The sequence below is a fragment of the Sinohyriopsis cumingii genome, unplaced genomic scaffold (genome assembly GCF_028554795.1).
Source record: "Sinohyriopsis cumingii isolate HCF-2022 unplaced genomic scaffold, ASM2855479v2 utg002662l, whole genome shotgun sequence".
In the NCBI taxonomy this organism is placed as follows: domain Eukaryota; kingdom Metazoa; phylum Mollusca; class Bivalvia; order Unionida; family Unionidae; genus Sinohyriopsis; species Sinohyriopsis cumingii.
In genome coordinates this window covers 10,522-36,328 of record NW_028316266.1, presented here as the reverse complement: position 1 = coordinate 36,328, position 25,807 = coordinate 10,522, and the positions used below count along the sequence as shown (strand labels likewise).

The following is a 25,807-nucleotide window of genomic DNA, read 5'->3' as shown; positions in this document are numbered from 1 at the left end:
TTATCAGGTTTCCTGTAAATGTATCTATGCATGTATAGTATTCAACAGTATGCCTGATTTGATTTCAACAATGTCTCCACACCTATGTAGCTATCAAAGATCTATGTTAAGTTCAAGATATAAAATTATCGATTATTCAAACAGAATACAAATTGATGTTTTGGAGGGCTTTCAAAATTAATATTTGTTCATTCGTAACAGGATCGGTTATCAATTTCGAGAAATAGATCTGAACAATTTATTGGTGGGACGTAGGCTCTATATTTATATATTAACAGGCGGTAGAGCACCCAAGTAAAATGCAGTTATTAAACAGAATATCTTCCCGAAATTAAAAAACTCTAACACACACACACACACACATATATATATATATATATATATATATATATATATATATATATATATATATATATATATATATATATATATATATATATATATATATATATATATATATATGTATATATATATGTGTGTGTGTGTGATTCTTCTTAGGATCAAGGAATCTAGAAACAAATCAAATGTAATGAAGAGCGGACGATTGTGTATCAAATTAAACTTTTAATGCGCCCATCAGAAATTCGAAATTTACAGCCAATTTGCGTCTACCAATTATACATTTTGCTACCCATCATTACGAAATGTGTTTGGTTAAAACGAAAATAAACCAGAAAGAAAGGAAATTCCCAAATTATGGAAATATATACGTACAGTGAAATCATTATCTGTTTATTGTCGATTATAAAAATATTGGTACTTACATGTAGCAATGAATGTTGACTCTGTTAGGACATATTTGATGTTAACTTCCTATTTGACTTGTTTGTAACGCAAAACGTTTGAACTTTAAAAATCAAGCAAACGTTGCCCTCTTTCAAAATTGACTATTGTGACTTAATGTAATCTGTCAAAAGGCGAAGCGAAGCTGTTTTGCCAGTTGAACAAATATATGCGACCAAACAAAAAGGTCACGACGTTTTCATTTATACAACGGAAGCATGTATTTTAAAGGATAATACATTGTACATCTGAAACTTGATCATGCTGTACGTGTTTCCCATTTGTCATTGATTCCCCATGCCAATAAAAAAAAAACACCCGAAAGCTCTCCACAGAAGAAAATCTTAAAAGGAGGTGAAACGCAGATGAACGTGACACCATTTTTATAGCGACAGATCAACATTTCGACGTATTGTGTTTAATAACCTTTTTAATTCGCTAAGTAAATTTTGAAATGAGGAATGAATGAATACAAAAGGAAAGGTTACATGAGAACTACTTTTATCAGTTTGAATGAAATATGTTACAGTTCGTCACCATACAGAAAAATAGCAATTGTTGCGAATGCACGTTGACTCCAAAATAAATTGCTCAGTTTCAGATAACGATTCATTTTAGGTAGCGAAGATGTCACAATGATCACAATGATTTCCCTGTGATCAGAGTCTCCCAAAAGAAGCCTGTGATGAGTTGACTGAAATACATGCGAAGAAAAGAAAACATCTTAAGTGCACAATATTACTGAGATTTATATCATTTTATAACACTGATGATTTTGTATAAGTTTGATATATTCCATGTTTATTAATAATAACGTAATAAACATAACTAGTCTGTATTCTGAGCTTTTAAACAGACTTTGTTTGATGCCAGTATTTTGTCATTGCAAAATATATCCCCATGGAATAGTTTTCAGCATTTACATTTTCAGTGTGATATCAATAGGTCTTCTGAAACGACTTAAACATGTAATGTCGATTAATATCAAGCAAATTTCAGACTTTGGGTGATATCTTCTAAACAAATATTTTCATTTATTTTCTCAATATATGAAGGTCAAATTAACTTTGAATAATTCAATGCAATATATGCCTTTCAGCCGATAAAAAGAAATTACAACTTCAGCAGCACTTAGTGGAAATTTGCGACGACATTTTATTATATAATGCTGTTTCTCAACAAATGTTTCCCTACAGAATTTATCCGAGATAAGAAAAGAAAATTCATGCATTATTTCAAACAACAGGGTCAGATTTAGAATTTATATAAATCAATGATAATAGACAATATATCCCTAAATATAATTTTCATAAAATATAATGGATTATCTGAAATACATATTTCACTAAGGTGATGAACACATTCAAAATAAAGTAATATTTCAGTTCGGAATGAAACAGGTCAAATTGTACTTTAAAGACATCGCTTCATTATATATAGTGACCTACTGCCAAGAAAACCTTTCTACAATTTGTTTTCTTGTGTTAGTGCAGTTTTTGGAAAGAGAAATAGGCTTATAAAATATTAATCGTAATTATGTAAAGAAATTGTTGTTAATATCACCCAGAACGTAAATGTACCAGGTGCTGCTATTTTTGCAGTATGGGTGTTTGTATATGTGTACTGAATCACATTCACATTCACGTTATTCAACATCAAAATTAAATTTACAATATACACAAGATTTCCTTTAAAATATGTGGCAAGGTGTAACCCTCATTGACACGTGCCTCAGAAAACTATAATCTTGGTAATGTTTTATTTTCCTGTCACTTCACCTTATAGTTGTAGTCGTAACGGTAGAGAGAGCGGAAGTCGTTATTTGCACAGTTAGATCACTAACTGATAATATCATCTTAATATTATTATACTGTCTGGGTAAGCCAGTAGGTAACACAACATATATGACTTATTAAAATATTCGATGATACTCAGGTATAAATAATGACACACACACACACACACACACACACACACACACACACACATATATATATATCTGCGGGGGTGGGCGTAGCAAGAGCAAGTTTCAACAAAGACAGTTCCAACATCCACTTCAGAATATATGATTCGGAGCAATGAGTGCACGTTACGATTGTACTGTGTAGCTAGGGAGAAGTTAACAAACACAACAGCCCTTCCCGATAATGACTAATTTAATTTATTGAGGCTATATACTGAGTGTAAACCAAGGAGAAAATTATTTCTTAAAACTCGATTCAGTAAGCATACGTTTGTTGTAATCATGCTTCGTTTCAATAATTTGTCTTCAACCAGGATGGCACATAATCCCTTTCGTCATTTTTCACAAAAGGTGTGCAAAACCCAATGCTAATTTTATGTTTCTTCTAAACTGGCTCCTGAAACCATTGTGAACATTCTAATATTATTTATGAAATATATATATAGAATAAATAAATCTTTTTACTATTACTCAAGCACACAATCTGTGTATGTTGTTTACGATCAGCTAATAAGTGTTTTATTATACAATTGGCCACCTACAATATTCAAAGAGGGCTTTTTAAAAAGAATTCATAATTTATTAACGGCGATTTCGTCTTACTCCTGTTGGTCAGTAATATTTTATATACCATTAAACGTTAACATATACACAATGTGGTGTTTTATATATATATATATATATATATATATATATATATATATATATATATATATATATATATATATATATATATTATTGATGAGTTCTCAATAATGTTTTAATCTCATTAAGTATATGTATGTCGTGCAGATACTGTCAAATATGTGTATGTTCGTTATATATGTATATTTTGTTTATCCAAATTACATGGTACTTATGAATGCTGTTAAGTCTGTATACATTTAATAGCGCATGCGCTATTAACGGTAATATCATCCAGCTTGCAAAGTGAAACTGATGTGTGAACTAAAAATGACCCACCTATCGACCGTTCATGTCATCATACAATTAAGCTACGGGTTATGAAAATAAACTTCACAGTTACAGTTGGCTCATACCCCTTGTACAGAAAATCTGCGGGGTCAAAGGGCATACCAGTTATACTCGGGTCTTCATTTTGATATGGCTTAGAAAATGTATGGATCTCAAATTAAACCGTTTTTATAAAAATGGTGTCCATGGCATTTTGCAAATGTTTTATACAGATACTATTTCAGATCATCAGGAAAATAATATGAAATATTTAAAACATGTTAGAGATATCTGCCCCTACACATATATAAAAGTGACACTTGAATGCTGGGCCTTATATTTTGCTTAATCTTAGATACTTACAAAACTATTACATTCATGTGGAATATAAATTGGAAACGAGTTTTCAGTAAGATTTCTCTCTCTCTCTCTTTCTATCTCTCTCTCTCTCTCCAAAATGACATTAAAGATAATCAGTTTCAAGCATTTTGAAACACCGTCTATAATCTTGGCACAAAAAGGGATCTAATATGGCTTAGGTTATATTTTGACAATTATACCTGCTTGTTAATAAGCAACAATAATGAAAGTGCGAAAGTTTCTAAATGTAGACAAAACAGATATTCTTCGCTGACTCTATCCGTCTTTCGTGGCTATATTTTTGTCAACTTATCAGAGATATTCATTCCATGAAGTATGCATTGCATTGGGCAGATTGTATACCTGACAAAAGACACCTAAGGGTAATAATGCCATGCCTTCAAAGGGAAATAAAGCATTTATGTAGCCAGGCTTTTTGCATGAGGTCGAGCGAATGTCTGTGAAATGGCATCAATAAAAGCATATTTTAACTTACAACTGTATGCATACCTTTGTTTATTATTAACTCGATTGTTTTAGTGTATTAATTCAGTATAAAGAAAAAAACGTTGGCTACAACATATTTTTGTAGTAAGCTCAGTGATGCGTTGAGCATCTGGACTGTATATAAAATGCACCTTTCCGATGGGTGCCCTGTCTCTGTATTTTGAACATTACACATTTTCTTAGCTAATTGGAGCGCAACTTGGAAGGAATATTTCATAAGGTATGACGTACCAAAGTTGCACTTTAACAGCGTTCCTAATAGGCTCTCGATCTGACTATGTTTCCCGTCTTTTTCACAAATATTCGGCCAAAGATGATGAAAGTTGTTTCAGGAATTGTTTATCAATCTGTTTTACCACAAATGTTGTTTTCTTTCCTTCCACGGCAACCATTTGACTTTCAAAGCAACCGAATAAATTTTGTAATAATCTTCATTATGATATGTCCTATCAACGATGTACGTTTAAGTGCTCCAGATGCGGTCGTGAAAGTGATGTCAGGTACGCTTGGATTACTTCTATGACTTCTCTTTCTCATTCACATTGCAACTATATATACCCCACCAACACAAACTCAGGTAAATGAGCAGATTGTTTAAAAGAAAATAAATATAGGTCAACCCTATGAATCAGTTTAAAACCATACTATAATTATCCGCGTGGTCATTTCCTAGCAGTTGTAACCGCACCCTGGCGTTAGATAGCAATGATATAGAGAAATGTGTGTTGTTGCAATAAAGATTCTATATAATATTTCTTTTTCGAATCGATGCAGGTCAAAAGATAACTCTAATACTTACACCTTTGGATACGAAAGGGTTGATTTTGGGTACTGTTAAATTCCCAGGGAATACGAAAATACAATTAAAACTAGATCGAGCACGTGTTTGCTGTATGGTGTTACACACAGATTGTTGTCTCCTAAATAAGGCTCGTAAAGTTTAAATTGCTATTCATTCCTACAGGAATCCTTGCGTAACAATTATTACATAAAACATCTTCTAAACATCAATTCAAAACAAATATATAATGTACTACTAATGTATATCTTTATTTAGGATATAATCACAGCAGAGTGTACATGTTTTCATATACCACTTAAGTTTATAAATAATCTCATCAGACACTAATATGCGTTCCGACTACTACTGTATGCTAACAAATAAAAATAATACAAATATATCATTTTTTAAAACTTCTAGATATGTTTATGAGCGTGTGTTTATTTATTATTGATATGTTTGATATGTGTATCTTCTCTATAGACACGTAACAGTCCAAATTTTAAATTGTCTAAACAGGAAAGACGTTTGTTTTCAAATATGTGTCCAAAAATTTGAAGTAGGGTGCTTTAATCAGTCAAAATAATAGACATAAAAGATAAATTTTACTTAAAAAGAAACATAAAACGGGTTGTGCAACGTTTTGCATATTTAAAACATATAATTAGCAATACGTTATTCAAGCCCTTTCTAATCATGTGCTAATAATCTGTCTAACAAAACAACATCTTAAATGGTTAAAGATAGTTTGCAGGATAGTACACACAAAGACACCAACATAAAAACTCCAAGCGTGGTGTAGGTGGTTCCCTATAGGGTGCTTTGCTTATGAAATATACACCGAATGATGAACAAATAGACAGTTAATAAGGATAACCACAAAGGATAATGGTTTGATAACTGGATATCACATGAGTCAGTCATGGTAACCAATAACGCCCTTTCGATATTCAGTACTATTTAATTTAAGAAATATATTTTTAAAAGATTGATTCTTTATTTCATGACATTATTACTGCTGTTACTACTATTACGTATTATTAATGTTACTACTACTAATAGTTGTAGTAGTTACTGTTGTTGTTGCTGTCGTACTTTATACCTTAGCTAAGAAAAAGTAATAATCGTGCAAATGATAACACTGCTATATATATATATATATATATATATATATATATATATATATATAACTGCAATTATCTCTTTTCTGACATTTCATACTTTGGATAATTTTATATTTTGTTCCTACCTCTGAGACCTGATGACATAAATGTATACTTAACTTTTACCCTTAGCTATACAATTGGCTATTAAATGGGCTAACTGTGAAATTTCAAATATTTTAAATGAGCAGGAAATGTACAAATAAACAATGTGAATGACAAGGATCGGCACCATCTGATATATAAATTGACTTACAAACAATGATGTATTCCTTGCCATGTTTTGTGACAAGTAGGTTTACACATCACTGTCCAGATACACGGAAATTGGATATAGTGACCTTGATATTGGATAACAGCTATATTGCCTAAATAAATTACAAATGGAATCCGTATTGTCAGTATGCCTGATGTTAACATAACCCAGTGTTGAAAGATCAGGAGAACTAAACATCTCAGCAAATGTTTCAATTATGCATTTAAGTAAATTCCTAAATTTATATGAACAAAGTCCAGAATATCGGGTGCAGAGTACACTGTTCACTCAGTCTAACTCTTAGAGTTTTAGCTGAGTGCATTTGTTTAACTTAAAATAACATATATTTACCCACCGGCATATGGTAGCTTACCTTAAGTCGGTGGAACTTCCTCCACCAAATGTACTGGTAGCCATGTAAAGCCTATCTTATAGCTATAAATGGCGTTAAACAGCAAGAAAATCAAAACCAGTACAGTGTATTATAGTACAGACACCGTCGCTATCCAGGTGAAAGGTTCCATACGTAATATATTAGGGTGGTAACGTGTCCAATAAGCGAATTTGTTGTAAAATTATGTACTTACCGTCGGTGATATTCCGCTTCGTGTTAACATATTATCCAGAACGAGGCTGACATATGCTCATTATGTCGCATAACGCGATACGCAGCCAAACCAAATGGTATGCTAATTCTATATTCTCCATGCAAATTAGTTATATGATAGTATCTTAAGTTTTCGTAATGCGGTTTAGAAGTGTTTAATATGGTCAATACATCTGCATAATATTACGCCAGTACGTAGACGTAAGATCTGCAGAAGGCTTACAACCTAGACTATGAATTTAAAATTTAATTGACCTACATAAATATCGAAAGTAAACTTTTCTTCGAATCTCCTTTCAGTGATTACAAAAGTACGCTTGAAATACAACAAACTAATAGGGATCAAATATAAATGAAACACACATGTTGGGGAACAATTGGGAAACTCCTATATTACGTATGCATATATATATATATATATATATATATATATATATATATATATATATATATATATATATATAATTGTATTTGCCCCTAAGCCTGTTTTTAAAAGTTAATTTAGGAGTATGTATGCTGTGGGCGGTATTGTTTATGATCCACACATTTGAGAGTTTTTCGGCATATTTAAAACTATGCAAGACAATCAAAATATATCGAGAAAAAAAATTAAATTCTATAGTGTTCCGTTTTTAATAAACATTTATTTCCAAAATTAAACAATATATGCACCAGATTTTGTAATTGATAAAACGCCAGAAATTAGGTTGATATAATTCATGTTGAAAGAGTCGGGATCTTTGATACATTAATCTACTCATATGCAACCAACGATTACAATTTCGTTTTGAGAAATGTTTATGAAGTGTTTGAGAAGGTTGATGGTTATTATATTTTCATATATTGACGTATTTCAGTAGTCATATATTTTACCGGTTTCTCCCACAAAATTTCCAAAGAAACTAAATGTGCGAAAATATCTCAATCAAGATTTTAAAAGATAACTCTGAAATAATAATACATCTATTTCTTGATTTAATTATAACATGAACATGTGCTACATTTTAAAACATTTAAATTAATTATTGGTCTGTTTTAAATAATTTCGTTCAAGTATAGAAAAAAATAATCTTAATACAGCTCCATCTCATATAACGTCCTTATATATAAATCTTTACAAGCTTTTACTATGTTTTTTAAAGGACTATAGTGAATAAGGGCTATTTTCTGTCCCCTTTCCAATTGCCTTTATATGATGCATACTGTATGTATGAGATGTTTAACATTTATTTGTGACATCAGTTTTGTGTTCACGTGCCAGTTGCCAGGGCAACTGAGTACTGAGTATTTATCAAGAAAGTCATGAACAGTATTCATATGTTCCGTTTACTTATCATGCATATATTTTACCAAGAACTATTCATTCAATTTAAAATTACAATATGTAGTTGTATAGTTTTGGGGGTTATCAAGCTGTGTAAATAAGGTTTAGTTTCCAGAACTAATCCCAAATGGTCCTTACAAGCCGTAAATGGAATATACATTACTTACAATTTAGTTGCAAACTGTGCTAAGTTCCATTGCCAACAAATGCACTAGATCATAAAATCAAAAACTGGTCCTAAATTAAATGTTAATTAATATTGTTGAATGGCAATATTGTAAAAGAGGCTTTAACAGGGGCTTCCGAGTTCTCTTCGTCTAATATGTTGGTTTGTTTTCATCTTGATCGGAAATGACAAGTGTTCTCTTTCACACACACACACACAAACACACACACACACACACACACACACACGCACTTAAAGACTATTGCGTCTTAATCAAAGTTATTAATACGTTGCCTTCCAAGCCATCTGTCGTAGTATCTCATCAAATAATAATTATTTAAAACTAGATCTTTTTTCCGCATTAATACGAAAGCCAAGCCATCATTAATATCCGTTATAACAACACGTCAGTAGTTTGTAGCGTTTTGTTAATTAGGAATGGACAAGCACAAATTGAATCACACGATAAAACCGATAATGGTGCGTGTGTACTGTTCATTCCCTTTCCAAGGCATTGCAATAGTCAAATTCAAAATCTATATAAAAAAATTGATCACACGATTTGCATATGACGTCGTACATAACTGCTTCCTCAAGCACATATCTCAGTAGTAAATTACTGCGAAGAAGATAATAGATTAAAAAATGTATGCAACATGCAGTAAAACAATTTTTAAAAAAAGAATGTAATCCACTCTTAAGAGAATTGGCCTGTGTTTTATCCAAGCCTTATTATTCCATAAAGATAGAATTAAGACATTAATAAGAAAAACAAGTATATTGATTAGAAAATGTTAGTGATATTCTGAAAAATGTGAAATAGGTTTAAAAATTAGTAACACATGGATGCTTTTGGGCACACGTCCGCCATGCTTAATAGAACTACAACAAATCAAATCTTAAAACTCTCGCTTTCCAAGCTCTCTATCCTCTTCACACACACCCACCCCCCTCCGTAACACGCAAAACTGTTTATATATATATATATATATATATATATATATATATATATATATATATATATATATATATATATATATATTATATAAAGAAATGTTTGCAATTAGATCTAAGTATGATGAGGCACCTGCTAACTCAAAAGGAGATGCACAGAATAAACATATAGTATCTAACTGTAGTAGCTTATCAGAACTAATCGCAAATCCTCATGCGAGAAACAACCCACAACATAAGTATTGGGTCATATATTCCCGCTGTCAGTAATGTTTTGAAGAGCAACTGTTACTGTAATTGCCATATTGTGTATTTAATCTTTAAACTCTCCAAGGGTCACTCGAGGGTAAGGGGCGGCTTGATGGCCAAGAACTATATAGTAACACTCTTTCCAATGTTTACTGTATGAGCAACACATCACTTGGAACTTTAATGTAGTCAGCAACACCTATTTAGAATTTGTAGAAATTCAAGAACAGATTAAGGATACAGCTATTTGTATTCATTTTAATTTGGTATTATCATTCTACTCTTTCTTATAATTTCAAACATTACATGCCATCCATAATAATAGAAAATTCGTCACGTGGATGACGATACAAATTGGAAAAAATCTTCAAATATCATATATACATAAAAGGAGATAGATCACTACTGGTACCGATAAAGTTTGCTGCGTATAAATCAGTCTTCAGTTGTCATATTCAGGTTCTGGTATAGATGATGTATCTTTAAGATGACAAGTTAGCGATGTTTTATTTGCTAACTCATCGTTTAGCCATGTTTTGCAGCCAGTGAACCATAGGATACTAGATACATGAGCACACCATCCACCAATCCGTGCACCTACCATGCAGGCACAGAACCAACCTTTGATCTAGTCAGTGAAATCCTTTGGTTTTTCTAGGATCTACAGTTGATGAATTTTAGTTTTGTAGTGCAGAGAATAGAGTTTTACATGTGGCAGACTTGGAACGTTGACTTTTCCATAACCTCATAGCGCCCCTCGTCTCTGAGATGTGCATTGGTACAGTTTATATTCTGTTTAACTTGTGATGTTGTTAGAACAGTTAGATGAAACATTGTGGATAAAATTATGTTTGGAAGTCCCATCGGCAGGTTGTTAGAAAAACATCCACGTATGTTGATGGAGATACGCTAGGTATATTATTCAGCGTATTCAGGAAAGAGGACACTTCCTGGAATTTACCCTTTTTCAACTCAGTGAAGTGGAAGTAGCCATCATCAGACAATGAAGAAGGAACATCAAAGTTAAGGTATGATTTTTTTGTAATTAGATCATGCAGAGTTTGCAAAAGTGATGCAATATCAGCAATATATATTGCATTGTTAGATTTGACTGCTTCCTTGGTGAGGTATGAGATTTCCAAACTGAATTTTCAATTTCTACTATATGAATTTATTTTAAAACAATACCACACTTTACAAAGAACTAGGTAGTAGCACAGATTGAGTCATTAACAACATGATATTGATACGAGTGTGGTCTTTTACATATAACACAATGGCTTTGAGATCTTGAGGTCAATGGAATGTGATGCCGAATTGATCGATTTGTACTTTTTATGACAGCATTTGAAGTGTTTGGTAGCCCGAAATCTTGATCGTCCTTGGGACTGGATGAACTTGGGACTGACAGTGTTCTGCAATATTTTCTACAATAACTGGAGCAAATAACGTTAACTTGTGTTACAGGCCTTTCCAGTAATTGTTCGGTGTACTTTTACAGAGCTCCTGTAAGTACTGTTCAAGCTTCTGTTTGTGCCCTCCTCAATCACCAGAAACATTATTTTATGATGGCCAACTATGGATACCAAATATTGTCTAATGTATCTGTTAACAAAACTGAAAGAAGCGAGAATCAATTTGTCACCCTTGTAAAGTTGGAGGAGGAACAGCTTATGACTATATGTTATCAATCTGTATCTTCATGTTTAGTTCACATATACTTAATTCACTTTTAGACCATTCACCAAACTATCAAATCTTAAATAAAGCATTGTATTACATCTATAAGTGGGTTCTTTTTTATATTTTCGAAACTATTCACACTCACTTGGTGGTCATATTTAGACTATAATAAGGCTCAAATCCTGTGATTTTCACCCAGTCAAACGATTCTTCTAGGGATGGAGCATGAAATAGGTTTTATGAATAATATTTAAAAAGAAATAACCCTGCTTATGATGTATCAATTATTATATTTATTGTTTAATGTAACAAATTATTGAGGCATCGTTCATGCCGCATCACAGGGGCCAGCAATCTGTACTTCAAAATCACTTCGGTCTGAATATTTCATGCCTAATGTTTTATCGTATGTAAGAGATCCATGTTTGTCTCCCCTAGAAACAATTAGGTAGGCAGGAATTCTTTTAGTATTACTCCTACTGTTATTATTATTATTATTATTATTATTATTATTATTATTATTATTATTTTTAGTAGTAGCATATGTAAGCATGTTTAAAAGATTTTCAGCTCGGTATGCTATATGATTATATTTTTGGTAACAATTTTTGTTTATATAACTTATTGGTAAATGCATAAAGGGATGCGAGAAGCATGTAAGTAAATAAAGAAAAAAATAAAATTTACATTCATATGCAGTATTTAGATAAATAGGTTAAACCGATTTGTTCTTTGGTGAGCGTGAGTAGAAGTAACGCAAATAGACTTTTTTTTATTGAAAGACAACGGTTCCTACTGATTGTAAATAAAATTGTGTGCTTTTCAATTTCCAGTATTTTTTCTGAAAAAACATTCACTTAGTATGTTAAAATGTATACGTTAGCCCCAAAAGTCTTTTCTTGTATGTGGATGAGTGAAAATTTAACTGTTACAAAACCAATATTAAAAACTTGATTGTAAATAAAAAATGTACAAAAGTTATGCTATATAATTATGGAAGAATAATTTCATCACAACACTGATTTCACTACCATCATTTTCTGATGCAAAGATATTTATCCACTCTCATCTATATTTCTTTTAGATATTATACCATACTGATAGAAATGTTACCTTCCGTGAAATAAACTGAATTGCAAATAAATTATGCTCATAATTCTGAATTAAATCGACCTTTATTCGTTTGTAATATTTTTCATTTTTTCTGAATGTTGTGAAAACAGAGCAGTTAATAAAACTTAGTTTCAAACCTGCCAATGAATAGTTCTGTATATTACAAAGATTTACTGCATAACAAAAAATGATTTATTGTTGAATTCGCACCGGTTCGACGATGCAGCTTATCAATTAGTAACCATTTGAACCATCAAAACTGATTCTCATCAGACGCATGATCGTTTTATATACCTGGAGACGATCGTTTCTTTTTTATTCAAATTCATGCCCTATTTTTCAAAACATTAATATTGTATCAATACGAAGAGAAATCGAGTTCATAAAATGTAGTGAAAGATACACTGTTTGTAATTTTTCTCTCCATCTGAAAATGACTGTTTCATTTATAGATTATACAAGTGCATACAGTAAGCATATTAATAAATAGGATAAATATCGTAGTAGAAATGAACATAAGAAAGTGATTAAAACCCGCTATATTTTTGTTGTTGTTTAGTCATACTTAAACTTACGTTCTTATTGTTTACAGCATACCTTTGCAAAAAATTGGCAACTTTAAAGGAAATTCCAGTAAATGTCGACTGTTCAGTTTTTGCTTAATTACGTTTCATAATGCCCCGTTATCGCCTCACATTAATACTTCAATTGTGGAAATTCATTCTTGGAGCCAGCCTGCGCTCAGATCTTATTTCGAGCTTCAAGTTGCTCAAATGGGGCACGTTATCTTCAATTTCCCAAACCCACCCCATGCTTACAGGTCGTACATTGATATGCAAAAGAAATTCATAGGCATATTTAATATAGAATCATGATCTTTGTGTATGAAATAATACAATGAGATAAATAGTCATGAAATTTATTAGTATTTTTTTATATAGAAACGAGGACAGAAAATGGCCTTTCTTCTATAAAGTCGTTCCTATTTCAAGTTTAGATTTTTTTAAACATTCTTGTTTGCGTGCATCGAAACCCTTTCGAGAGGTTTATTATTATGTTTAAAGTTTGTCTTATGAGTAGAGAACATACGCCATCAGGTTCTAGATCACTTATTCCCCCTAGTATATTACCCATGTGTCAATTACCACCTAGACAGTTACACAAAATGACATGAATATTCATATTATACAAGCTTTGGCAGTTCATATACAACAGCAACCAAGAAAACGCTACAGTGATATCTCCTGTCTGCTGTAATTCGTAAATATCATCAACGTAGCAGGATTGATTATCCTCGTGGAGTGGCACACAACTTACACTTTTAGTACACCTACCTAGTACTTGTTTTTAATATTAAAATTTGAGTTGCACTTGTGACATGATTTCTAAAGAAGATTAGGACAAATTATATAATAATGTATTTTAATCTTCTTTAGAAAATATAGAATTATTTTGTAATTCCTGAAACAAGGAAACGAATTTTATTATATGTTTAGGGTTATCAAACTTTAAATATGCAAAGTAAATGACACTTAGTAGTACACTTGGGACAACTGGAATGTAATGTATGTCACAATTATGTATTCGTTCTGTTGTGGTAGTTTCATTTTGAGGTTATCATACAAATGGTTCTCACTTCAAGATTGTTATTATAAAAATGTTGGTCAAATTTGGTACACATTTTCATACGCTCAAGATGTGGACCAAATTCATCTTGGAATGCACATTAATATTTGCTGACAGCTACTGATGACAAATTGTTATTAATACCATAAGCCGCCACGTACCCTGTTCTTACTTCCGGTTCTATGTATCTATTCAATGTATTTGGTTATTTTATTTAAGGGAATATTCATGTCATGGGGATATTTGTCCAGGGGGTAATTGAAACGGGGATGATTGAACAAGGGGTGACTGATCGGGGGGGTGGGGGGGTGGAATTGACGCGGAAACGGTTGTCTTGCCACCCTAGTACTATGAGTATATTGAATGAAAATGGGATTCTCCGAAGTCATTTAACTCGTGTCATATTGTAATATGTATGGCTGAAGAGGAGAACATATGTTTAGCTGAAAATAAAATAAACAGTTCCAATAAAACTGAGAATGTCCCCATGAGTCGAGAATGTCTGGTTAAAGCACTCTGAATTTAATTGAAAGTTTGCATTTGAAATTTGTGCAGGCAATCCATAGCAGCTCCTTATACCATATAAAGTATCCGAAAGTTGTCGGACTAGGGTGGAGACCGACAAGTGGATACAGATTTATGTATTGTCAAAGCATTATAAAATATCCTTATGAGTGCTAAAATAGTATAAAGTAATTTATGATAATATTGAACAGAACATCACTAACTGTTCTCGATAATTTGCCTTTATTTTTTTATTGGTCTGACATAGTGGAGTAGGCCGCTATACTGCTGCAGGAGATACAAATAATACCTAAACCGATCGCTGTCTTACCATTAAAACTACAAACTGGAAAATTATGAATAGCATCAACAAGTCATGTTGCTGAACGTCTCATTATTTCTTTAATTTATATCTTTCCTTATGTCATGTATACATTTATTATATGCTCATTTTTTTCCCCGTTAACTTTACATTTTCCGAATCGTTCAATATTCCCCGATACTGAACGCGCGCGACAATACACATATAGCATTCACGTGAATGAAGGAACTACTTTCTATTGTAAAAAAAAAAAAAACAATCACGCAGACACCAGCACTTTTAATTTGTAAACAAATCATATACACTCGCGTAAGAGGCTCGTTATTTAAATTTGTTTCTGAATGAACTCAAACATGTTTCGCGGACTGCAAAAACCCCCCAGCTGTTTTGGCACATTCCGCGTTGATACAATGTTACGGATTTAGGCTAGCTACATTATATAAAAGACGGACGATTATGTCCTTACAAAATAACATACAAGTGAAAAGGCATATACTGTCTTCTTTATCTTGTGATAAGAATGGCAAAATAAAATATACTTACTGTTTTACATCCTGAATTTTCTCAAAATGTTTTTCTTTATTCGGCAATACCAAATGATATGAGCCATGTCATAGGTTTTCAATCTGTATTACACATTTCGAAAGTGTGCTGTAATTTCGAATGTAAGTGCAATTGCGTCTTCCTTACTGCACTCAAAATGAAATACACATTAAATTCCACAGCGTCTTTTTAAAAATTGCAATTGAAAGACTTTATATTTTTCCCACTTTATGATTTCAAACATTCAATGACAGAAACAGAAACACATTTGCAGACGTAAACAATCTTCTCCCGCGCCACTTCAATCCGATGTATTTCATGTATAATTTGCACAGATGAATCCAGTCCAAAATCACAAACTTTCGTCGAATCGAAACTAAATATAAAAAAAAATATTCACTCCAGATCAAATGGAAAAGTCGTTGCAATGCGCATTCATTCACAATATGACTGCAAATTTCAATTTTAACTAGACACGCCATTTTTTTCGAAAGTTATGTCGACCGCGCGACTAAGTTCAAATTTATCTGGGCGGAGCTATGTGCGCATTAATAATGATGTCATTTTGTAATGTCAAATCTGCGCTTGTGTATTTAGTTTGGAGTACGGCATTCATTCATTTACGTTGTTTCTTATAGTGTATTTTGTTTATATAATTAAACCTTGGGTAGAATTTAAAAAATGAGCATATAATTAACAGGTTACTGCATTTGTGTGGGAAAATATGAACTCGTTTTGTCGGAAGGATATACTGCACTCACAAGTTCGTACAGTATTCATTCCGAAAACTCGTTCATATTTTCCCATACTAATGCAGTAACCTATAAATATAATTACCTTCACAGAATCTTGATTCGTGTATGGTAGACCTCATCGTGGTGAGAAGTTTCAATCAACATACATCCAGCAGTATCCCTGAGTGGCATTTAGAACAGGCTTACTGATATATTTCAAAGCCTTTTACACTCCATGATGTTACCCTTCGGTCACAAATCCATGTCGAGACTACCCTCGTTGGTGCCCGTAACTAAAGTTACTATACTACATGCCACAGTCAGGCAAATGCACTGCCTTAGCTGCAAGCCAGGTTTTTTTTTTTTTTTTTTGTTATCGCACTATACTGCGAAATGTACTATAAATAGGGGAAATATTTTATTTATGATGTTATTTTTATGTCAAATTATATTATTATTGATCACGAATATGAGTTTGAGTTTGAGTTGTTTGGTTTAACACCATTGTTCAGCACACGATAGGCTATGCATGGCGGCCAGTATTAATGGTGGAGGAAGAACCCTGGAAAACCCCGGTAAGAACCGCCGACCCACAAGAAGCTACTGGCAAGCTTTCTCTCATGCCCACATTGGCGATCACGAATATACTCTACAATATATTGCACAGAGTGAATGGGAATATCGTGTCTACAATAAATGTCGTTGCAATTTTGTGAGAATATTTTATGTTAGAAAATTATCGCAGCAGATACTATATTAAATAGCAAATATTTTCACAGATTGATGCGTATAGTCCTTTGAAAGAATTATGAGAATTTTCAAGTCAGGGTAACGATTACCCGAACAATGGACTGTATAACGTAACATAAAAGATTCAATCGTTGCTGTGGTTAAATGTGTCACGCATATTTGTCAACGGGCTTCAAAAGATGTACATTTTCGAATTTCAGAAACATCTTTTAAATTAATAGGCCTAGGAATTATCCCGGAGCAGTAATAATGTAAATTTGATCAAGCTTATGATGAAAAACCCTTGAAAAGTCATTATATGTTATTGTGCAAGAAAATATGAAATCTAATAAATATATTGAAATAATTAGTGAATAGAGTAGCAATAGCTAAGATCATCAATGATAAATAAATTAGAGAGATCATTTTAACAATATAGTATGACAATGGAAAACATACTCACCTACCATGAGAAGAAAAAATGGTATACATCGAGCTAGAAGCAAAACATTTTAAATGTGATAAATTCAATAGAGAGATTTTTTAATCAAAGAAGGGATTGCATGAAATTTATGTATAAATGACATGACAATGTTGGAGAAGTTTGAACATCAACATAAACAGTGCTTTGAACTGGATGGTATATGCTTGTATAACATGTTAATGGTAATTAACGATTTCAGGGGCCCCGAGTGGCTGAGTGGTATAAAGCGCTCATCGTTACCGATCGCTGCCATCTCACCATTAATACTGGCCGCCATGTATAGCCTATCGTGTGATGAAAATTGGCGTTAAACCCTACAACAACAACAACAACAACGATTTCAGCTTAAAGGAAATTTTATCAAAATAGACCTTACCTGTTTAGTAAGGGTCGTCAAGAAGAGCTTGTTTATTTAGCAGGACCTGATGTTAGATTGTTTAAAAATCACCTCTTTATGTGGATATAAGTTTGGTACAGTTCATGATTGATACTTTAACGCTATCGTCTAGATCAGTGCTGTCCAACTTTTTTGACACCATGGCCACTGAAAAATGTTTCTCTTGAAGCCGAGGGCCGCAGCAGAAAGCTGAAAGCAACGACAATATAGCTGCTCGAGCTCTGGCGGGCCATTTAAAATCAGCCCGTGGTCCGCGGGCGACTGGCTGGACTGCACTGGTCTAGATTATGAAATGTTTAGGGCCACGGGTTGGACAGCACTGGTCTAGATTATGAAATGTTTAGGGCCACGGGTTGTACAGCACTGGTCTAGATTATGAAATGTTTAGGACCACGGGTTGGACAGCACTGTTCTAGATTATGAAATGTTTAGGGCCACGTTTTGGACAGCACTGGTCTAGATTATGAACTGTTTAGGGCCACGGGTTGGACAGCACTGGTCTAGATTATGAAATGTTCAGGGCCACGGGTTGGACAGCGCTGGTCTAGATTATGAAATGTTTAGGGCCACGGGTTGTACAGCACTGTTCTAGATTATGAAATGTTTAGGGCCACGTTTTGGACAGCACTGGTCTAGATTATGAACTGTTTAGGGCCACGGGTTGGACAGCACTCGTCTAGATTATGAAATGTTTAGGGCCACGGGTTGGACAGCACTGGTCTAGATTACGAAATGTTTAGGGCCACGGGTTGGATAGCACTGGTCTAGATTATGAAATGTTTAGGGCCACGGGTTGGACAGCACTGGTTTAGATTATGAAATGTTTACTTCTATACCAAAGTTATATAGAAAATAAGGAGAAGACAGACTAAAGCAATAGAAAAAATTCAAGTAAAGACTACAAGAATTAAAATGGTGTTTTGACGCAATGTAAAGTTGGATGCTGGGGAACGAATTCTGGCAGTACATGCCATAGGGGATACTGTGAATTCTATTTCCTAGCGTTAGGTGTTGTTGATTGTACTCGAACATGCTTTAAATGTTTTACAGACGTGGATTGTTTTGATAAACCTACTCCTCACATATTAACAGAGCAATAGTCAGTATGATATTTATTTATCGTATATGATTATTATAGTGGATGAAGTCATTTAACCGCATTAATGAAGAATCTGCCTGGTATACGGTTAATACCACGTAACACAGCCGACAACGGTCCTTCCAAAACTTTCATGGATATAAAATCACTAGCATTGGTAGGAAAAGCTGAAATATGAACATATGCGTGTTGACAAACCCTTGTATAATCTGAAATATACTTTTTGTTAGAAACCTATTATAAATCGATAGTTGTGACCACCCTTAAAAAAAAACCTATGCTAATTCGACGTCAGCATAGAAACATTGAATTAGCAAGCGACGAAGATCAGTGGCAGTGTGCGCGTCCATATATGAAAACACCCTGGTATTGTTTATACAAAGATTAAGTGAAGTTCACCGGTTGCATTCCCCGTAGATTATGCTACATCAACATCAATTTAACCAAGGAGAGAAAACTCTACTTATAATTAACAACGGCTCACTTGTTTGAATAGAGGATTTTGGATGAAGACGGGAAAATCGTTTCAAATGTATTCAGTGTAGGAATCAGCGTGGTTATATCTGGCCTCAAGAACGAACAATTCCCGGAAATAAAATATTCCCCAGAAATACATCTTCTATGATTGTTTGACAGTTATAACAGTGAAATGAGACACATTGGTTCGAAGTCCATGTGTGTTTTGGAGCTGTAGACCACCAGCAAACGGAATCTCCGCCGCGACTGATGTAAACATCTGTGTTGCTGGAATGACAATAACAGTACCTGTCGTAGCCATGTCACTTGAAACTGACTTGGGGAAATAACGATTGCAACCGGGTCTGGGCGGTCTAGTAAAATAATCTCTTTTGGTCTGCATTCAAGAACACATTTTTATTCAAAATTTATCACGGCGACACTTAGTAGCTTAAATGATTAGGATTTTCCGTTTTGGCGGAAAAAGAAAGCCACCGGAAACACCCTAAAATGAAAGAACCGATGCCTTAGCAACCAAAAACAGGTGATAGATTTACAGGCAGTAAAAACTGTATGTCAGTGTATATCGATTTGCCTAGCAGTATATTTGCTTCACTGCTAAACCAGGCATATAAACTTCACTTACGGGAGGATCACAACTTTTTCGTGCAAATCATGCACTCGCATGTGAATGAATGGTAAAATCATGGAATATAAAAGTTTTCGGTCTTTATTAGAACGCGCTGTCCTAATCCCTCATAACGAGAATACTCATGGTGTTACCCAAATCATCTTATTTCAATTATTATTGAACTATTTTACTAATATATTATTTCCTCTCAGGAGAAATTAATTTATCGACAGCTTATAACGACGGGCATTTAACACTACGTTGTAGGATATATTAGGTCATGTTGATAACATCATGAATGTTTACATGAGCCCTAATGGAATACTGCAAGTAGATGTTTCGTAAATATTCCCATGCACTCCTTAAGAATAATGTATGGATTACCATGTCGTTCCCTAACCACATGTGACATGTGTCCCATTCCCTTTCCATGAAATATACCTTAGGATAAATATCAAGGTCTAAATTTTTGAAAACTGTTTTTAGTGTTTATTTTGTAAGCATTTGAGGTAACACTATCCATTTTTTAAAATACATAATCAGAGTTATAGAAGTTCCTTTTCTTAGTTCTAAGAAAATTGATAGAAAAGCCAGAAACGTTTGTTTTATGCACCTGTAAATAACGAGCCAGCTATTTCAATTTTGCTATTGGTAACACACACACACAAAATATCAGCGAAACGAAGCTATGTCTGTTCTCAAATATCAGAGATATTAAGGGAGAAACTGAAGTTAAACTACAAGATCTGACTCAAAAGCAAGCAAGGTCGGACTGAGACACGATTGGTATACTTTACGTATTGCCTAATATATAACCTACTCATACTGATCTTTCGTTTTACTTCCTTTGAATTAAGACAACTCCACCATATTTACTCCTCTACATATATAACTGGGCAAGTTAAAAGAATTCTACTATTCGGCTTTAAGAACTGAATTAAGTTCTTTGAATAAGGAACTGCTATGTAACAGAACAGCTCCACGATAAGTATCGCTCTACAACTATAACGGGGCAAGTTAAAGGAATTCTACCATGAGGCTTTAAGACCTGACTTAAGTTCTTTGAATTAAGAACTGCTATGTAACAGAACAGCTCCACGATGTGTATCGCTCTACAACTATAACGGGGCAAGTTAAAGGAATTCTACCAAGAGGCTTTAAGACCTAACTTAAGTTCTTTGAATTAAGAACTACTGTGTAACAGAACAGCTCCACGATATGTATCGCTCTACAACTATAACGGGGCAAGTTAAAAGTATTCTACCATGCCGCTTTAAGAACTGAATTAGGTTCTTTGACTAAGGAACTCCTATTTAATAGGACAGCTCCACGATATTTACCACTCTACATTTATAACGGGGCAAGTTAAAAGAATTCTACCATTCGGCTGTAAAAACTGAATTAAGTTCTTTGAATTAAGAACTGCTATGTAATAGGACAGTTCTACGATATTTACCGCTCTACAACTATAACGGGGCAAGTTAAAGGAATTTTACCAAGAGGCTTTAAGACCTGACTTAAGTTCTTTGAATTAAGAACTGCTATGTAACAGAACAGCTCCACGATGTGTATCGCTCTACAACTATAACGGGGCAAGTTAAAGGAATTTTACCAAGAGGCTTTAAGACCTGACTTAAGTTCTTTGAATTAAGAACTGCTATGTAACAGAACAGCTCCACGATATGTATCGCTCTACAACTATAACGGGGCAAGTTAAAGGAATTCTACCATGCCGCTTTAAGAACTGACTTAAGTTCTTTGAATTAGGAACTGCTATGTAATAGGACAGCTCCACAGTATTTACCGCTCTACAATTATAACGGGGCAAGTTAAAGGAATTCTACCATGCGGCTTTAAGACCTGACTTAAGTTCTTTGAATTAAGAACTGCTATGTAATAGGACAGCTCCACGATATTTACGACTCTACAATTATAACGGGGCAAGTTAAAGGAATTATAAAATGCGGCTTTAAGAACTGAATTAAGTTCTTTGAATTAAGAACTGCTATGTAATAGGACAGCTCCACGATATTTACCACTCTACAATTATAACTGGGCAAAGTTAGAGGACTTACACCTTGCAGATTTACGAATATATTTATATTGCGTCATTTCGTTATCAGAAAATTTAAATTGTATTGAAGATTATAAAATATGATCTGATGCTACTCTGATCGAAATTGAAAAACATGAAAATAAATTCACATCCTTTTTGCTAATATTTTCACTGTTAAATCACATGCACAAAATTTATAAAGAAACCTAACCTGCAGTTTTCGTCTTCATACTAAGGACTTCATCAACGAATGTTAACATATTCTTCTAGAGACCCGGCAGGTTGTAACGGCCACAGTACCTGCTCAGTGCATTTTTGTGCAATGATGTAGGTAGATTCATTAGTTAAAAAAAAAACCCACCCTAGCTCAAACCGGACTTGTTCACTATCTAAGATTGTTACTGGGTCCCAAGATACAGTATGGTCAGGCAACTATTGTGTACTTAAATTAGTGTAGATGTTTGACCGAACAGGACCATAAGTCAGATGCCAGTTCACTCAAAGGATAAATCTGATAAAAATTATATTTGTTGACCTCTCTTTCATATTAATGTGAAGGATAGGGTAAAAGTCAATGCCATCACGACTGTACAACGGAGATGAAAATGACAGGAAACGAAACTAGAATCCCTATTAGGCGCCGTAGCGGACAAAAGCTGGTCCAAGGAGAACAATACAGTTGAAATTTTAATATCATATGTAGAGAATTCCAATTTCACGTGTTGAATCAAATTTCTGTTTCCTTAAAATTCCAATATCTATGTCGAGATTTTAGATTGTTTACGTTGAATTGTACAGCTGAGGTTGAACGTTCTATTTTCTATTCAGCTGTGTCGTTTGTGTATTCAACAATGAGGCATCATTACATTTTATTAATTCACAGCTTGGATGTTATCATTCATGGTTCGAAAATTGCTTTGAACGTTTCTAGATGTTGCTTTCATGACAAGAACCGCTTTATTTGTAATATGGAAGATTCCCGGTAATTGATTTAATGAGCGACAATACAATGCAGTATCTACTTATATTAGTTATCTTACTACTCTTTACTGAAGAAATTGTAACCAGTGAGCTACATGACTACTTTGGCAGTAAAAGAACTGAACCTGACCTTTTGGGGGCGTTTTCAAATGTCCCTATCTAAAACCAAACTGTCTACCAAAATCACAGCAACAATAATTTTTTACGAGAGTTAAAATAAGGTCCAAAATGCCCACCTGCGCTAGCTATGGAATATCGTACAGCTTAACTAGCTAGAGAACGACTAGAGGCAATTAAGAAATATCTCTCAGTTCGTGATTCTGTCAAACATCAGCAACTCAGTCAGCGCCAGCCCCGAAACTTAAAACTAATATAATAGATAAATTTATTGCGGATGGTATTACATATATCAGGGATAAAGACTAAATACTCGCTATTGTACTCGCTATTGAAGCGTTTGGATACCGTTGTAGAGATAAATACGTAACACCAGAATATGTTTACATTCTAAAATCTGCCGATTGGGTCGAAGAGGTAAAACGCGTTGCTTTTAATATTCAGCAAATAAAATCTAGGGCAGATATTCACAATTTTGGAATCTTTACCCAAATTGTAGAGTAATATGCCGAAGAGCACGACAGGAAAAGAGAGGGAAACACAAAGGAAGAAATGAAAATTAAACATAATAAAGCAACCGAAAAAGCAAAAAATCAGGCGTAAAAGCTAGATCTGAAATAAGTATGAAAGAAGAAGCTGTGTCAAGGGCTCTTCAGCAGCGTTCTCAGGAACCACAACCAGACTTGCATCACGAAACACCACCAGAAGAAAAAAACGTAGAGGTAATAACCCGTCGTGGTAGTAAAAAACTAGACGATAATGTAATCGCTGAATCAATTGTGATTCGCGATAAACTTTGACCCAGTAACTCCATTGGTGATGTTGATCGACCATAAATTCTGATTGGTGGAAGATGAGCCGGCAATAATTCCCCCGAAATCATCAATGGAGCAGCTGATATTTATCAGCGTTTATATTCACAGGTGGTGTCATGCACTGCAGCTTTTATCGGGCAAATATCGATGAAATTATTGTTGATCATTAAAACGATTGACGTCGACAATGCCAACGACACAATTAGATCGATAAAACAAAATAACACGATTATACACAATGCTCAACATGGGCCTGTAATGATAAGGGTTATAATTCACGATTACCAGTATATGACTTGATTTACGGAGATGGAATTGGCATGTTGTTCAAGGTTTATTCAGAACGGTAGCCCCCAAAGCGATCCCGATCGCAAAACAATTAGGAATGAAAGTCATAACGCTATTGAACCCGTTAATAATGATGCTGGTAAATCATTCTCAGCGGTCAGAGACAGACATCGTCGCACGATTAATACGACGAAAACCATAGACATTGAAACTATCCAACACCGATGTGATGCCAGCAAGCGTCAGTAAAATAATACATGAAGCTGCAAATGAATGATTGAAAGAATGAACTGGCGTGCACTGACAAAACAACATGCTACCGAAATAGAAAAAAATATAACCGCAAGTATGATAACAGGAAGTGGTCTGTCTCGATGTTGTTTGAAAGAATAAAAAATATAATAAAATTTATCCCGCATATGACATGGGCGCGCCCGTCATCAAAGAAGAATTAGTCCTTAATTATCAGTAATATTCTTATGATTTACGAATACCTGACGCACGTGGAAATATCAAACTACAAGTTCAGAATACAACGCTATTTCTTCCAAGCTGGGGCATTCACTGAGATCAAAGATCAACTTCTCAAGGCAGATGATACAGCACATGGCGTTGTTTAACAGTGATTGAGGGAAAGAATATTGTATCATGTCTCGACAATAATGACCTAGCTACGATCATACTGGGTCTCTCAAGACATTCTGATGATTATACACTGTCCACTGGTCCGTCAATGATGTTCGTCAAAGAATACCACTGATCAACGCGAGAGTAGTAAGAAACAATAAACACCATAGGAGATGCGATCACATCGATGACAGAAAATTTTAACTTGGGGTTCGCAGCACTTCGCTTAGTGTTAAACGGCGTTGAAGAATTTTCATGTGTAATTCCACTGTCACATATCATTGGATTTTACCGAAATGGTAGAAAAGTTATTTTCAGTGCTAAACACACAGTTGTGCTTGCTTGAAAAGACACCAACAACGATGCAATATTGTGCCCCTCTAGGGTTGATGCTGGTAAAGTCAATCTGACAAAACATTCGTTGTGCATGTCAACAATTACACCATCGCTGGATAGCGGCGGCAGATCAACGTTGTCATGGCTGGCGATGATCATAGACAGTATTACAAGTAATATGTTTGGTTTATTCACATGG

General features: G+C 34.0%; 1 protein-coding gene across 1 annotated transcript in view; it reads right to left on the bottom strand.

Annotated features, from left to right (window-relative positions):
* The window catches only part of LOC149770132 (uncharacterized), a 72,374-nt gene extending 64,763 nt beyond the window's left edge, over positions 1-7,611 (bottom strand). Inside the window, exon 1 of the mRNA XM_089949346.1 lies at positions 7,355-7,611. The gene's annotated coding sequence lies outside the window, so the exon portion shown is untranslated. The remainder of the gene's footprint in view (positions 1-7,354) is intronic.
* Between the last annotated feature and the right edge of the window lie 18,196 nt (positions 7,612-25,807).